This window comes from Giraffa tippelskirchi, chromosome 12 (assembly GCF_054371585.1).
Source record: "Giraffa tippelskirchi isolate mGirTip1 chromosome 12, T2T-mGirTip1v1.2.pri, whole genome shotgun sequence".
In the NCBI taxonomy this organism is placed as follows: domain Eukaryota; kingdom Metazoa; phylum Chordata; class Mammalia; order Artiodactyla; family Giraffidae; genus Giraffa; species Giraffa tippelskirchi.
The window spans coordinates 60333006-60347758 of record NC_137286.1 but is presented as its reverse complement, the minus strand read 5'-3'; positions in this window follow the sequence as shown (position 1 = coordinate 60347758).

Sequence of the window (14753 nt, the reverse complement as noted above, 5' to 3'; positions counted from 1 at the left end):
AGTTTGATGACAAATTCATTGCCAGAGGAGTTAAAAAAAAAAACTGCCACAACCCTATGGAAAGACAGTTGGAAATATTAGCAAAACTGTATAAGTATTTGATCAGAAACTTTTACTCTATAAATCTATTCTAAAGATATACTGTTAAAATATGAAAAATATATGCACAAAGCTAGTCATAGCACAAAACAAGAAACAACTCAGTATCCATCAATGAGGTTGTATAAAATGAATGTATAAACTATGGTGCTTCCATTCAGTAGGGTACTATGCAGGTAAGAGCAATGAGAAATATATCCACTAGAGATGATCTCCAGAATTCATTATTATATAAAGAAAAATTATTAAAGAATACATTTGAAAAACTAGAATATGTTTGTATATATGGTTACCTATTGGAGAAGGAGGAAATGTGACTGGAAGGAACAAAGATGGAAACTGTATTTCTCTGAATGTAACTTGTCTCTGAAATATGACTTTACAGCATTGTAAATGTTTTACATGAACATAAAATGAAATAAATGGAACATTTATAAAGTGATTTCTAAAAATAGAAAAGTAAATTGGAAGAAATAATTTTATGTATCGAGCTGGTGACTTATTCATACAAAGAGGCATAACTGCAAATGTTTATAAAATGCAATAATTTCAGTGAAAATTTCTTTGTGATATACCCCCAAGGACAAAGAAACTACAAGGAAATATTAACTATTAATAATCATACACACACACACACACACACACTATATATATATAAGTAATTTACTAATGTTGTTAGGAATCAAGATTTAATCTAAAATCTTTGTGATCCTAAATTGAAATTTGAAAATATCAGTATAAACTCATAATGTGTTTTCTTAAAAAAGGTGGGGGTGGGAGGGGGAATTTTCTAGCTCTGGTTCACTAGCAGAGGCCTAAAAACAATAACCAACCAAGGAGCAATGAGCACCACTAATGATCAGATTTTGGTTTCTAAATTCCATTTTCCACCAAAGGAACCAGTTTCTCAAAAAAAGAAAAAAAAGATTGAACCCTGGTTGGATGGTTCTAAGTGACTGAATCCTGGTTCTAAGAGGAACCTAGAACCTGTCAAGTGTGAGAACAGGATGAAATCACGGACTACTAAGGTTGGGTCAAAAGGACTCGGGAGCCAACTTGAGAAGGCTCTAACTGAGCAAAGACAATACAAATTAAGCATCAAGAAGAACACCGATTACAACTGACTGAAGCATACCAAATGTTTAATCCATTAGTCACAATGATAAGCAAACAATTACAAACCCCAAACTTATTTTACCTTTGTAGGCTAATAGAATGCCAATTTGCTATTCTGAAACTGGTAAACAAAGGGAAAAAATGAAACATTTATCCTGCATGTCCTATATAAAATGTATCTTGGATTAATCAAATCACTAATGAAAGGAAGTTTCTCTCTGTAGATGTATTCAAGCCAATAAAAGAAGAAGGAATGATAGGAGATTTCCATTTTGCAACCTCTGCTAATCATTGCATGCATGCTTAGTGGCTTCAGTCGTGTCCAACTTCTTGTGTTCAGATGGACTGAAGCCCACCAGGTTCCTCTGTCCATGGAATTCTCTAGGCAGAATACTGGAGTGGATGGCCATGCCCATCTTTCCCACCCAGGGACTGAACCCACATCTCCTGCACTGCAGGCAGATTCTTTACCGCTGAGTCACCAGGGAAGCCCCTGTGCCACCACGGCATCATTTATGTCTGATAAAAACAATAGGTAAAGAACTGATAGAGAACTCAATAATGGATGAATCAGGCTAACAACATCTGAAACCACCAATAATTTCAATAGCATAGAAAGAGAGAACCAGATATTATGTGTCTCTTGATGAAAGTACATAACCCCACCTGTGACATATTCTTGCCAAAAAAAGCCAATCTGTTTATAATCAAGTCATTAGATCTACCCGTTTACAAGAAAGACTACCAATGGAAGAGCATGTTAAATAACACTACAGGGATGCAATCAGCGAAATCTAAATGTGACAAACAGAATGAATAACTTAGATCTTTAACAGAAAAATTAGAGGAGAGGGGAAGTTTATAGATTAAAAGAGGCTTAGGAGACTCATAGACCAATATGTGTGGAGTTTATTTGGATCCTGATTCAAACCAAGTAAGCATAAAATGGCATCATGAGATGGTGGAGGAAATAAGAGCACTGACAATATTATGACTTCATTGTTAATATTTTTAACTCTGATAATAGTAAGCTGGTGATTTGGCTTTTTTCTAAAAGCTTTATCTTTTAGTTTTATGTGTGCAGAAGTATTTACAGATAAAAAGATCTTATGTCTAGGATTTCCTTCAAAAGAATCCATTTGGGGAAAGGAAGGATAGATGAAACAAGATTGGTAATGAGCTAATGATTGTTGATGCTCAATGATAAATGTTCATTATACTTTGTATGTATATTTGGGTATGTTCAAAGCTTTCCTAAGATGGTAAAGTTGTTTTCGATATTTCAGCAGTTCCCAGGAATCTGATGGGAAGCCACAGAGTCCCCAACTATTGATAGCACTGGTTATGGCCTCAGAAAGCACTTAACCATCAGATCACCTGCCCTTCATCCTCAATGCCAGACTCTCACGGTTAGCACATCCAGAAATAGGAGGAGATCCATGTGGTTCATATACAAGTGGATATGATATATCTAAAGCACTCGCTAAGATGTGACATGGAATTTGATAATACAATAGGAAGTAATCATAATGAAATTTCTTTTGAAAAATGGAGAAAATGCATCAGTTCAGTTCAGTTACTCAGTCATGTCCAACTCTTTGCAGCCCCATGGACTGCAGCACCCCAGGCTTCCCTGTCCATCACCAGCTCCCGGAGCTTGCTCAAACTCACATCCATCAAGTTGGTGATGCCATCCAACCATCTCATCCTCTGTCGTCCCCTTCTCCTCCTGCCTTCAATCTTTCCCACCATTAGGGTCTTTTCCAATGAGTCAGTTCTTTGCATCAGGTGGCCACACTATTGGAGTTTTAGCTTCAGCATCAGTCCTTCCAAGAAATACTCAGGACTGATTTACTTTAGGATGGATTTTTTGGATCTCCTTGCAGTCCAAGGGACTCTGAAGAGTCTTCTCCAACACCACAGTTTAAAAGCATCAATTCTTTTTCACTCAGCTTTCTTTATAGTCCAACTCTCACATTCATACATGACTACTGGAAAAACCATAGCTTTGACTAGACAGACCTTCGTCAGCAAAGTAATGTCTCTGCTTTTTAATATGCTATCTAGGTTGCTCATAGCTTTTCTTCCAAGGAACAAGCATCTTTTAATTTCATGGCTGCAGTCACCATCTGTAATGATTTTGGAGCCCAAGAAAATAAAGTCTGTCACTGTTTCCACTGTTTCCCCATCTATTTGCCATTAAGTGATGGGACTGGATGCCATGATTTTAGTGTTTTGAATGTTGAGCATTAAGCCAGCTTTTTCACTCTCCTCTTTCACCTGTATGGCAAAACAAATACAATATTGTAAAGTTAAAAAATAGATAAACAAATTAAAAAAAAAAAAGAGGTTCTTCAGTTCCTCTTTGCTTTCTGCCATAACGATGGTGTCATTTGCGTATCTAAGGTTACTGATATTTCGCCCAGCAATCTTGATTTCAGCCTATGCTTCATCCAGCCCAGCATTTCACATGATATACTCTGCATATAAGTTAAATAATCAGGGTGACAATATACAGCCTTGACATACTCCTTTCCCAATTTGGAAGCAGTCTGCTGTTCCATATCCAGTTCTAACTGTTACTTCTTGACCTGCATACAGATTTCTCAGGAGGCAGGTAAGGTGTTCTGATAGTCCCATCTCTTTCAGAATTTTCCACAGTTTGTTGTGATCCACACAGTCAAAGGCTTTGGCATAGTCAATAAAGCCGAAGTGGATGTTTTTCTGGAACTCACTTGCTTTTTCATCCAATGGATGTTGGCTATTTGATCTCTGGTTCCTCTGCCTTTTCTAAATCCAGCTTGAACATCTGGAAGTTCTTGGTTCACATATTGTTGAAGACTGGCTTGGAGAATTTTGAGCATTACTTTGCTAGCATGTGAGATGAATGCAGTTGTGTGGTAGTTTGAACATTCTTTGGCATTGCCTTTCTTTGGGATTGGAATGAAACCTGACCTTTTACAGTCCTGTGGCCGCTGCTGAGTTTTCCAAATATGCTGACATATTTAGTGCAGCACTTTTACAGCATCATCTTTTAGGACTTGAAATAGTTCAACTGCAATTCCATCACCTCCGCTAACTTTGTTCATAGTGATGTTTCCTAAGGCCCTCTTGACTTCGCACTCCAGGATGTCTATCTCTAGATGAGTGATCACACTATCGTGGTTATCTGGATCATTACTATCCTTTTTGTATAGTTCTTCTGTGTATTCTTGCCCCCTTCATTTAATATCTTCTGCTTCTGTTAGGTCCATATATATAGGAAGCCCATAAATATGTATGATATATATGTATCTTAGAAAACTTATGAATTTTTGCCTAACTAAGAAGTTATGACATTTTGATTCCATTTGTTTGACTTAGTGTGACTAGAATGCTAGATTTCTAATAAAAAAATAGATATGCAACAAGTAACAAAGGTTTACGGTATAGCACAGGGAACCATAGTCAATATCTTGTAATAACCTGTGATGGAAAATTATTCAAGAATAATGTATGTGTATTTGTGTAACTGAACCACCTTGCTGTGTACCTGAAGCACTGAAAGTCAACTACCTTCAATAAAATATATATATTTAAAAAAGAAAATGTGAGAGTATCCAGAGAAAATAACACATTACAGGGGAAAAAAAAATTGAATGACTGAAAATTTCTCATCAGAATCCGTGAAAACTAGAAAGAAGTCACTTAATATTTTTCAAATGCTGCAAGTAAAGAACTGAATACAATACAAACATTCTTCAGGATTTAAGCGGAAATCAAAACATTCTCAGATGAAAGAAAATCAAGAATTGTCATTAGCAGATCTACTCTAAAATAATAGCTAAGGAAAGTTCATTTAGAGACAAAATAACAAAAAAAGTATCTTGAAACACCTGGAAAGAGAAATGAACAAGCGTAAACAAAAGAGATTTTCCTTCTCCAACTGAGGTTTCTAAATTATGTTTGATGGTGGAAGTGAAAATAATGACACTATCTGATGTGATTTTAAACATATATAGAGGAAATTTTAACGTAATTATATTATAAATGGGAAAGGGTAAAGGAATGTAAAGGGAAACCAGGTTTGTATATTTCAATAAACTGGTGAAATGACAATACCAGTAGGTTGTGCTAAGTTATTTTATGTAACATAATACATAAAAACAATCATTTAAAAGAGATAGACTCAAAAACTATCAAATTGGAATTGTTAAAAAACAATGCTCGAATAACTCACAAAAAGGCAGGAAAGGAAAACAGAGAAAACAAACAGGAAACAACAAAATGGTAGACTTAAGCCCTAACATATCAGTAATTCCATTACATGGAAATGATCCAAATACATGAATTATGAAATAAATTGGTAGAGTCTATGAAAAACATGATCCAACCAAATGGTGTTGAAAAAACTCACTTCAAATATGACAACATAGGCAGGTTGAAAGAAAAGATAGAAAAAGATATATCATGCAAAAGTCAAAGGAAAGCAGGAATGGTTATAGAAATATAAGCTAAAATAGGATCAGAGCAAAAAATAATTGCCAGAAATGGAGAGAGAGATTATATAAAAATATAAAATGTTAAAGAGTCAATCCACCAAGAAGACACAGTAATTCTAAATGTGTACGCAGCAAACAACAGAGACACAACATGTGTGAATCAATAAATGATAAAACTTAAAGAAAAAGTACACTAATTCACATTTACAGCTGGAGACATCAATATCCTTCTCTGAACAACTGATAGAAAAACTAGGCAGAAAGTCAGCAAGGATGGAGAACTCAACAACACCATCAAACCACAAGATCTAAATGATTTTCATAGGACCCTTCACCAAACAGCAGAACTTGTTTTCTTTTCAAGAGTCCATAAAACATACCAAAATATACCATACCCTGGGCTATGTGCTACTGCTTAGTTGCTCAGTCATGTCCAACTCTTTGCGACCCCATAGACTGTAGTACACCAAGCTCCTCTGTCCACACCAGCTCCCTCTTCACCCCTTCCCCCTCTCACCCCAGGGAGCAGAGCAAGCAAAGGAAACTCTTGTCTGTTCTCACTGTCCCCATCCCCCCTCCGCCCCCACTGCAGCAGCGGTCCCATAAAGCCTTGCCTGAACTTCTTGTCTGGCCTCTGATCAACTTCTGCTGATGAAGGAAGCCAAGAACCCCAGTCGGTATCAACAGCAACACTCTGAGTAGGTGCCATGGCCACCGTCTCACAGATGAGGGAGGCCAGGATGAAGGCCCTCAGGGTGACAGGCTGGCAAGCAGCAGGGGCTAGAGGGTGGAGCAGGGCTCTGCGGCCCTGAGGCCCACAGAAACCCCACGACGTTTCTCTCCACCTTCATACGTGAGACCGGCTACATGCTTTGTCCCCCTAGAGTTCATGCTTTCATCCTGATGCCCATTGTGAGGAGGTGGGCCTCTGAGAGTAACAGGCTTGTCACTTGGTGTCATGGGTGTTATGAGCTGGCATTGTGGGATTAGTGCCCTCCCAGAAGAGACAGAGAGCTCAATCCCCTCTCCCATCCAACGACACAGTGAGAAGGTGGCGTCTATAACCAGGAGGTAGGTCCTCGCCGAGAACAGAACCTGCCAGCACCTCATCCTGGACCTCCCGGCCCCTGGCGTGAGAAAGGAATGTCTGCTGTTTACGGCACCCAGCCTTTGGCACCTTTATAGCAGCCTGAGCCAATTAAAGTAGGAGTAGCGTTAGCCGCTCAGTCGTGTCCAACTCTTTGCGGCCCCATGGACTATAGCCCGCCAGGCTCCTCTGACCATGGGATTCTCCAGACAAGAATACTGGAGTGGGTTGCCATGCCCTCCTCGAGGGATCTTCCCAACCCAGGGATCGAACCCAGGTCTCCTGCATTGCAGGTGGATTCTTTACCATCTGAGCCATCAAGGAAGCCCCATGGGCCATAAAAAAAAATCAATAAATTTTAAAAAATTGATTTCATACATTAAATTCTCTGACCATAATGGAGTCCAGCTGCAAATCAATAGCATAAAAATAACTGGAAATTCTTCAAAAACTAAATAACAAACTTTAAATAGTCCATAGGCCATATATAAAGCCTCAAAGAAAAATTTGAAAATATATTAAAATGAATGAAAACGAAGATACTACATTAAAAAATTTGGGGAACACAGCTAACATAGTGCTGAGAAGAAAATTTATAACACTAAATGCATGCATTAGAAAAAAGTCTCAAATCATTAATCTAAGCTCAGAAAAAGAAAAGCAAAACAAATTTAAAGAAAAATAAAAATTGAGAAAAATCAACAAAATGAAGACCGATTATTTTAAAAGATCAACAATATTGACAAATCTCTAAGAAGATTGAGAGAAAAATAAAGAGCAAATTACCAGTATCAGGAATGAAACAGAAATATCACTACAGACCCTTACAGACACCAAAAGGGTAAAAAAGGAAAAACTCATTATGCAGAAATTTTTACAAGTTAGATGAAATTGACCACTAATTTAAACTATCACAACTTACCCAATTTGAAATAGATGATTTTACTGACAAATTAGATCGCCTCAAAATTAAAAACTTTTGCTCTACATCAGACTCTGTTAAGAGGATGAAAAGACAAAGCTACAGAGTGGGAGAAATATTTGCAAACCACATATATGGTAAAAGCTAGTGTCTGGATTATATTTTTTAAAATTCTCAAAACTAAACAGTAAAAAAACAACAATCCTCAGAAATTGGACAAAAGACATGAAGAGACATTTTATCAGAGAGGATATACGGCTTGCAAATAAGCACATGAAAAGATACATATCACAATTAGCCCTTGCTGCTGCTGCTGCTAAGTCACTTCAGTCGTGTCCGACTCTGTGCGACCCCATAGACGGCAGCCCACCAGGCTCCTCCGTCCATGGGATTTTCCAGGCAACAGTACTGGAGTGGGGTGCCATTGCCTTCTCCGAATTAGCCCTTAGGGAAATTCAAATTAAAACCACAACAAACTATCACTATGTATCACTACGTACTATTGAATGGCTGAAATAAAAATTAGTGACAACACCAAATGCTGGAGAGGATGCAGAAAAACTGCTGCTGCTGCTGCTAAATCACTTCAGTCGTATCCGACTCTGTGCGACCCCATAGACGGCAGCCCACCAGGCTCCCCCATCCCTGGGATTCTCCAGGAAGAAAAACTGGGTCACTAATAAATTGCCAGTAGGAAGGTAAAATGGTACAGTCACACTGGAAAGCAGTTTGGCAGTTTCTTTTAAACTTAAACATGTAACTAGCATTGCCCTCCAAGACATTCATCCCAGAAAAATGAAGATCTTCACACATGAAAAAATCTGTGCATGAATGTTTAAAGCAGCTGTATTCACAATAACCCTAAATTAGAAGCAACCCAGATGTTCTTCAGTGGGTGAACAGTGGAGCAAGCTGTGGCACTTCCATGCCCTGGGATACTACTGAGCAATAGTGACAACAGTTAATGATATATGTGCAGCACTCTAGATGAGTCTCCGAAGAATTACGCTGAGTGAAAAGAGCCAATCCCCAAAGTCTACATACTGCAAGAGCCCATTTATATATCATTCTTTGAATGACAAAATTATAAAGATGGAGAACACATTCGTGTCTGTCAGGGATTGAGGAGAAAGTGGGGAGTTGGAGGGGGTGTGGGAAGCTGGAAGGAAGTGGGTGAGGCCATAAAAGAACAAAGTGGTGATGGAAATGTTCCGCATCCTGACTGTAACAGTGTCAACATTCTGGTTGTGATGTTGTTCTATAGTTTTGGAAGAGGTAACCACTTGGGGGAAACTGAGTATAAGGTACACAGGATTTCTTTGTATTATTTCTTGCAGTTGCATGTAAGCTTACAATGTTCTCAAAATAAAAAGTTTAATTAAAAAAGTAAATGTGGATGCCAGATAGATAATAACAGACAAGATACTTGCAACTATGGGGAGTCAGGCTGACAGGGACAGGCTAAAGCAGAAGTTTGTGTCAGTAACTCAAATACTATGAACAACATTGCTTAGTAATGTATTTTCTGAAAGGATTTATCCTTAGTAAATTTCTGCACAAAACAACCTTCAATCTCCTTTCAACCAGCATAATAGTTTAGTTCTTAGAAAATACTGAGTAAATTAAAACCACACAAAATTTACTTTGTGTTTATATGTAAAATGGAGTTAGATTCTAGGCTCAAATAACAGTTCACCCAAATAATAAGACAACCAATATTGTCTCCAAGAGGCAGTACATTTTTTTATATTAATACCCAGCAACTCTCAAAATGTCTAGGGACTCCCACTGGTCCCCACTAGGTCAAAACTGTTCTCATAAATAACACTAAGATACTATTTCCCCTTTCATCTATTTTCTCCAAAGGCTAAATGATGTGATTTATCATGAAAACACAATGCAGAAGTGGATCTGTGAATCCAACTGCCTTCTGTTAACATTTAAAAAGACTGTGGAATTTATTTTACATTAGTAAAAATGTAAAACTGTATCACTTTTCTCATTAATTTTTGTTGTTACTATTGTTGCTATCTTGGAAAATAGAGAGTAAAGAGATTCTGAAATCAAAAAGTTTGAAAATTGCTGCTCCAGGGCAAGGAGCCCATCTTTTCACCTCAGAATTCCCAGAATCTAGTCAAGTGTCTCGTGGTCATCATCGATTAGTCCGTTACTCGTGTGAGACTCTTTGCGACCCCATGGACTGCAGCTCGCCAGGTTTCCCTGTCCTTCACCATCTCCCAGAGCCTACTCAGACTCATATCCATCGAGTCAGTGATGCCATGCAACCATCTCGTCCTCCATTATCCCCTTCTCCTCCCGCCTTCAATCTCTCCCACCATCAGGGGAAACAACAAAATGGTAAACTTAAGCGCTAACATATCAATAATTCCATTACATGGAAATGATCTAAATACATGAATTATAAGAGAAATTGGTCGAGTCCATCCTTTGCATCAGGTGGCCAAAGTATTGGAGCTTCAGCTTCAGCATCAGTCCTTCCAATGAATACTCAGGATTGATTTCCTTTGTCTAGATCATGATAGGCGTTAAATGAACATTTCATTTGTCTGAACAAACAGACTAGCACCCTGCCGGGGATGCCTCCGGGGCCCCAGTTCCGCGTGGTGCCCCACCTTGGCTGGCGCCTAGCCTCAGACTTAGAACTGGTGTGGACGAGGGGGATCCGACTGGGACTAGCTATAGGACAGTGACACCTTGACTGACCAAAACTCTGTGTTTGTTCAGTACCCGGGATTTAGTGGGTAGACGGTGGGCTTTATGAGCGGCAACCTTCCTCATTGGGCATCCCGCTGTATCATGGGTAGCACCTTTCATGGAGCTCCCACTTCACAGACCGGATCCCTGAGACCCAGCCTGATTCAGGAACCCGCCCAAAGCCACAGCTGGTGAAGACGGACCAGTGCCTTCTCTCCCGCCTCCAGGCTTCCCCAGCGTCCTTTGCTGTGCATCCCTCCTCCCTCCCACCAGCTTCAGGCTGGACCAAGAGCCCTAAGAGCTGTGACAGTGGGCTCTCTGTGACTCTCCCTCACACAGGACTCGGCCTGTGGTGGGTGAACCTTTCTGAAAGAAAGGTCAGGCCCTTGCTTCTCAGCCCAGAGGCAGCCCACCTTGGGGAGGTTCTCAGCATCAGCCAGCCTGGAGAGAAGCTCCCCCTCTTGGCTGCCACCACCCCTCAGTCGCACCCCCCCAAGCCCTGGGCTTGCCTGAGATCCCCAGGAGGCCCTGAGGCCAGCCAGCAGGATGCTCTCAGTGAGATACACTTAGGGCCCGGGGCAACGGTCCTCGCTCCGTTGTGAGGATGGTAGGGCACCAAATGTAGTATCCCCTGCACTTTCTTCACCCACTCACTGCAGCCTCTGCAAGGCTCAACTCACAGGCAGGGGCCAGTTAAATCTCACTGAGGTCCAGGGATGTTTGGTTTGCAAAATGCTGGCTGAAGGTGTCTGAACCACGCAGAAGATAGCTTACCCCAGGGTCGTTTGTAAGCAAAGAGTTTCGCCCTCACTATATCTTCATTGTGCCCATTGAGAGGCAAAGAGGGGCTGCCTCAGGCCACTGCCATCACCACCCAGCCCAGGGCATCTCTCATCAGCAGCTAGTTGTCAGGGCTTACAGTGTGGGACGTACTGTACCAGGTGTGCAAGAATGAACAAGACAGGGTGTGCAAGCGATTTTAGACCCAGGTCAAGCAGAAAACTCATATTATGGAGGGTAATCTGCTTTACTCAAAGTCTACTGATGTAAACATTAATCTCATTTTAAAAACACCTTCACAGAAACATTTGACTAAGTATCTGCATACCACGGTCTAATTGACACATAGAATTAATCATCACAGGCTTGAAGTGGGTGATGTTTGAGGGCTGGGCTTCGCTGGAGACTGGTGAGCAGAAACGCTGTGTGCCACTCCAGGGGGGATGTCGTGCCAGATCCTGGGGGGTCTTGAACGGAGGGTCCTCACTCATTTCCCTTGAAATTTCACCCCTTCAAGTTGCAATGCCAGATTCCATATCTACTGGTGATGTGACCACACTCAGGCAGCATGCCTGCAGATGTATTATAACTCCCTGGGGAAAACCAGGCTGTGGGCCTTGATTTTCTGCACTGATGGCCTTGGAGGCCTGGCTAAGTGCTTACTTCTGGAACTGAAATGATAAGGGAGGCACAGGTTTGTTTGTCATAAAAGATACTGAGGCTTCAAGCTTACCAAAAACCTGTCAGAGCAGCCCATGGAAATGCCCAGAGCACTTGTCCTATTGGTTTCAAGGCACAAGTCACTGAAGACCGTAAGAGGAAAAAGACTGACCACCCCTGAGGAAGAATTCTGTCTGCAGATGGCCTCTGGACTCAAGCTGAAATGTCCACTCTTCCCTGGGTCTCCGGCCTGCCTGCTCACCTGGCAGACTCTGGACTTGCTAGCTTCCATAATGGTAACAGTCACTTTTCTAAAGTAAATCTCTACAGGGTTAGAAGGAGAGAGAGATGGGTACACATGTGTGCGCCTGTGTGCTCAGTTGCTTCAGTCACGTCTGACTCTTTACAGCCTTAAGGACTGTAGCCTGCCGGTCTCATCTGTCCAGGGGATTCTCCAGGCAAGAATATGGAATCTTCAATTCAGTGTTGATTCCAGTACTCAACAAGAATCCTGGAATCTCCAGGCAAGAATACTAGAATCTCTTGCATGGGATTCTCCAGGCAAGAATACTGGAGTGGGTTGCCATGCGCTCCTCCAGGGGATCTTCCTGACTTGAGGACTGAACCCGTATCTCCTGCATCTCCTGCATCGCAGGCAGATCCTTTACTTCCGAGTCCCTGGGGAAGCCCCTGGATACATATGTGCATCCTAGTAATTCTGTTTCTGAGAACCCTACCACGTTAGCCTCTGGTAGCGCCTGTCAAACGTGTTCCTGTGAATGTGTCGTGCTGACTGCTCTTCTGCAGTTGGTGTGCACGGCACAGATTTTCACCAAATCTCAAACCCTCCCAGCCTGTAGGGCCCCCTGAGACACAGACACTGAAGAGGAGCTCTTGTAAAAATCTCAAAAGGTCGCATGGCTTTTCTGTGTTCAAGAGCAGTCTTCCTGCTCCCCTAAGACCATCCTTTGTAGTATGAGAGTGAGAGGGTGACTGGAGTGAAACAAACCTGTTGCCAGTTCCAGGCCTCTCTTCTGAGGGTACTCACCAGGAGCACCTCAGCTTCTGGGCACAGAGGCTGGAGGTGTGGACACGCCACGTCCCAACAACGTGTCAAAGACCGGAAGTTTCCCTCTAGTTCTTCATGTTAGCAGGAATCAGTATTCAACCTTAGTCACTGTGTTTAGGAATGTTTTACATTTGACCGCTGTGACCTTCCAAAAAAAGCTGAGAAACTCTTTATTCTAAAAATCAAATAAGGCAAGCCAAAAAATCCTAGCAGGAAGGAGGTGTTTTTAACCAACCAATTCTGTGAACCGGTTTAACGGGTGGTTTCTGCATAGCTGATCCGATGAGTCTTGCGGTTTCTTCAGCTCACGCGGTAGGCTGTGCCAGCACCAGGCGCTCTGGGGGAAGCAGCCTAAGACTGTCATATTGTGTGTGTTTTCTTTTTTGGAGGTTGTTGCTCTTGTTCAGTCGCTCAGTCGTGTCTGACTCTTTGCGACCCCATGGACTGCAGCCTGTCAGTCTTCCCTGACCTTCACCATCTCCTGGAGCTTGCTCAAACTCATGTCCATCGAGTCGGTGATGCCATCCAACCATCTCATCCCCTGTCATCCCCTTCTCCTCCCTCCTTCAATCTTTCCCAGCATCAGAGTCTTTTCAAATGAGTTCGTTCTTCGCATCAGTGGCCAAAGTATTGGACTTTCAGCTTCAGCATCAGTCCTTCCAATGAATATTCAGGGTTGATTTCCTTTAGGATGGACTGGTTTGATCTCCTCACTGTCCAAGGGACTCTCAAGAGTCTTCTCCAACACCACAGTTCAAAAGTATCAATTCTTCGGCGCTCAGCTTTCTTTATGATACACCGCTCACATCCGTACATGACTACTAGAAAAACCAAAGCTTTGACTATACGAATCTTTGCTGGCAAATCTTTGGAGGTAATTTTCACTTTACACAAACTAAAGTTCGAAGACCCCAAAGTCCTCAATGTGTTCAGAGTTACTAATTGTGTTGTTGTTGCTGAGTTACAGAATATGAGAAGTTGGTGAGGGAATGGCTGGGAGAGGGTGTGCCAACAGGAGCAGGCAGCCTGCATGGTTTGCCTGGGACCCGCCTTGGAGGTCGATGGGAGGGCATGCCCCTCTCCATCCCAGGCCAGGGATACTTCTATCCTAACCTGCATTCAGATCATCTCAAGGCCTCTGAGCCTGAAAGCTGAGCTGCCGGTCACTCTACTGGCTATTGTTATCACAGAGGCCTCTGAGTCTCCCGCTTGGCAGACTCCTGGCTTCATGCTCAGTCAGCCCGGCCTGGGGTGGCCCGTGATGGTTGCTCCGTTGCTGAATTATCTACGGTCCGGAGTCTGCAGTAGTCCTCTTAGGACAGGTGGTCTTTTTGTTCCCTCTCATAGCAGACGTTTAAGACAGATCAACCAGTCTACTTTGTTTTGTAAGCAGCGAGGATGAGGGTAACAGGAAGTTCCAACGAGCTCTCAGCTCCTGGGGAACGCGTGGTGATGGGAGTCCGTGTGCACAGCTATTTTCAGGAATCCAGGGATGCCCTGAATTCCTGTGTACACACCAACACACGCCTGACAGCGTGGGAGGCTGCGAGTCCAGTTCAACCTGTGGATATACTTTACTAATCCACCACAGAGTTATACTTTTTTTGAATTCAGTTACCAGTTTTAAAAATTGAGGAGTTTTACATTAAAATCTGTACTTCCGGTTTCTGAAAATTTGAGATCTGGCAGCACTAGGCTATATTCCCCAAGGCTGGCCCTGGGGAGCTCTCGTCCCCTTCAGGTAGGACAGTGGTCCTCAAACTCGGTCTCCAACTAGCAGCACCAGGTCCCTGGGCACTGGTTAGAAATGCACAATTTCAAGCC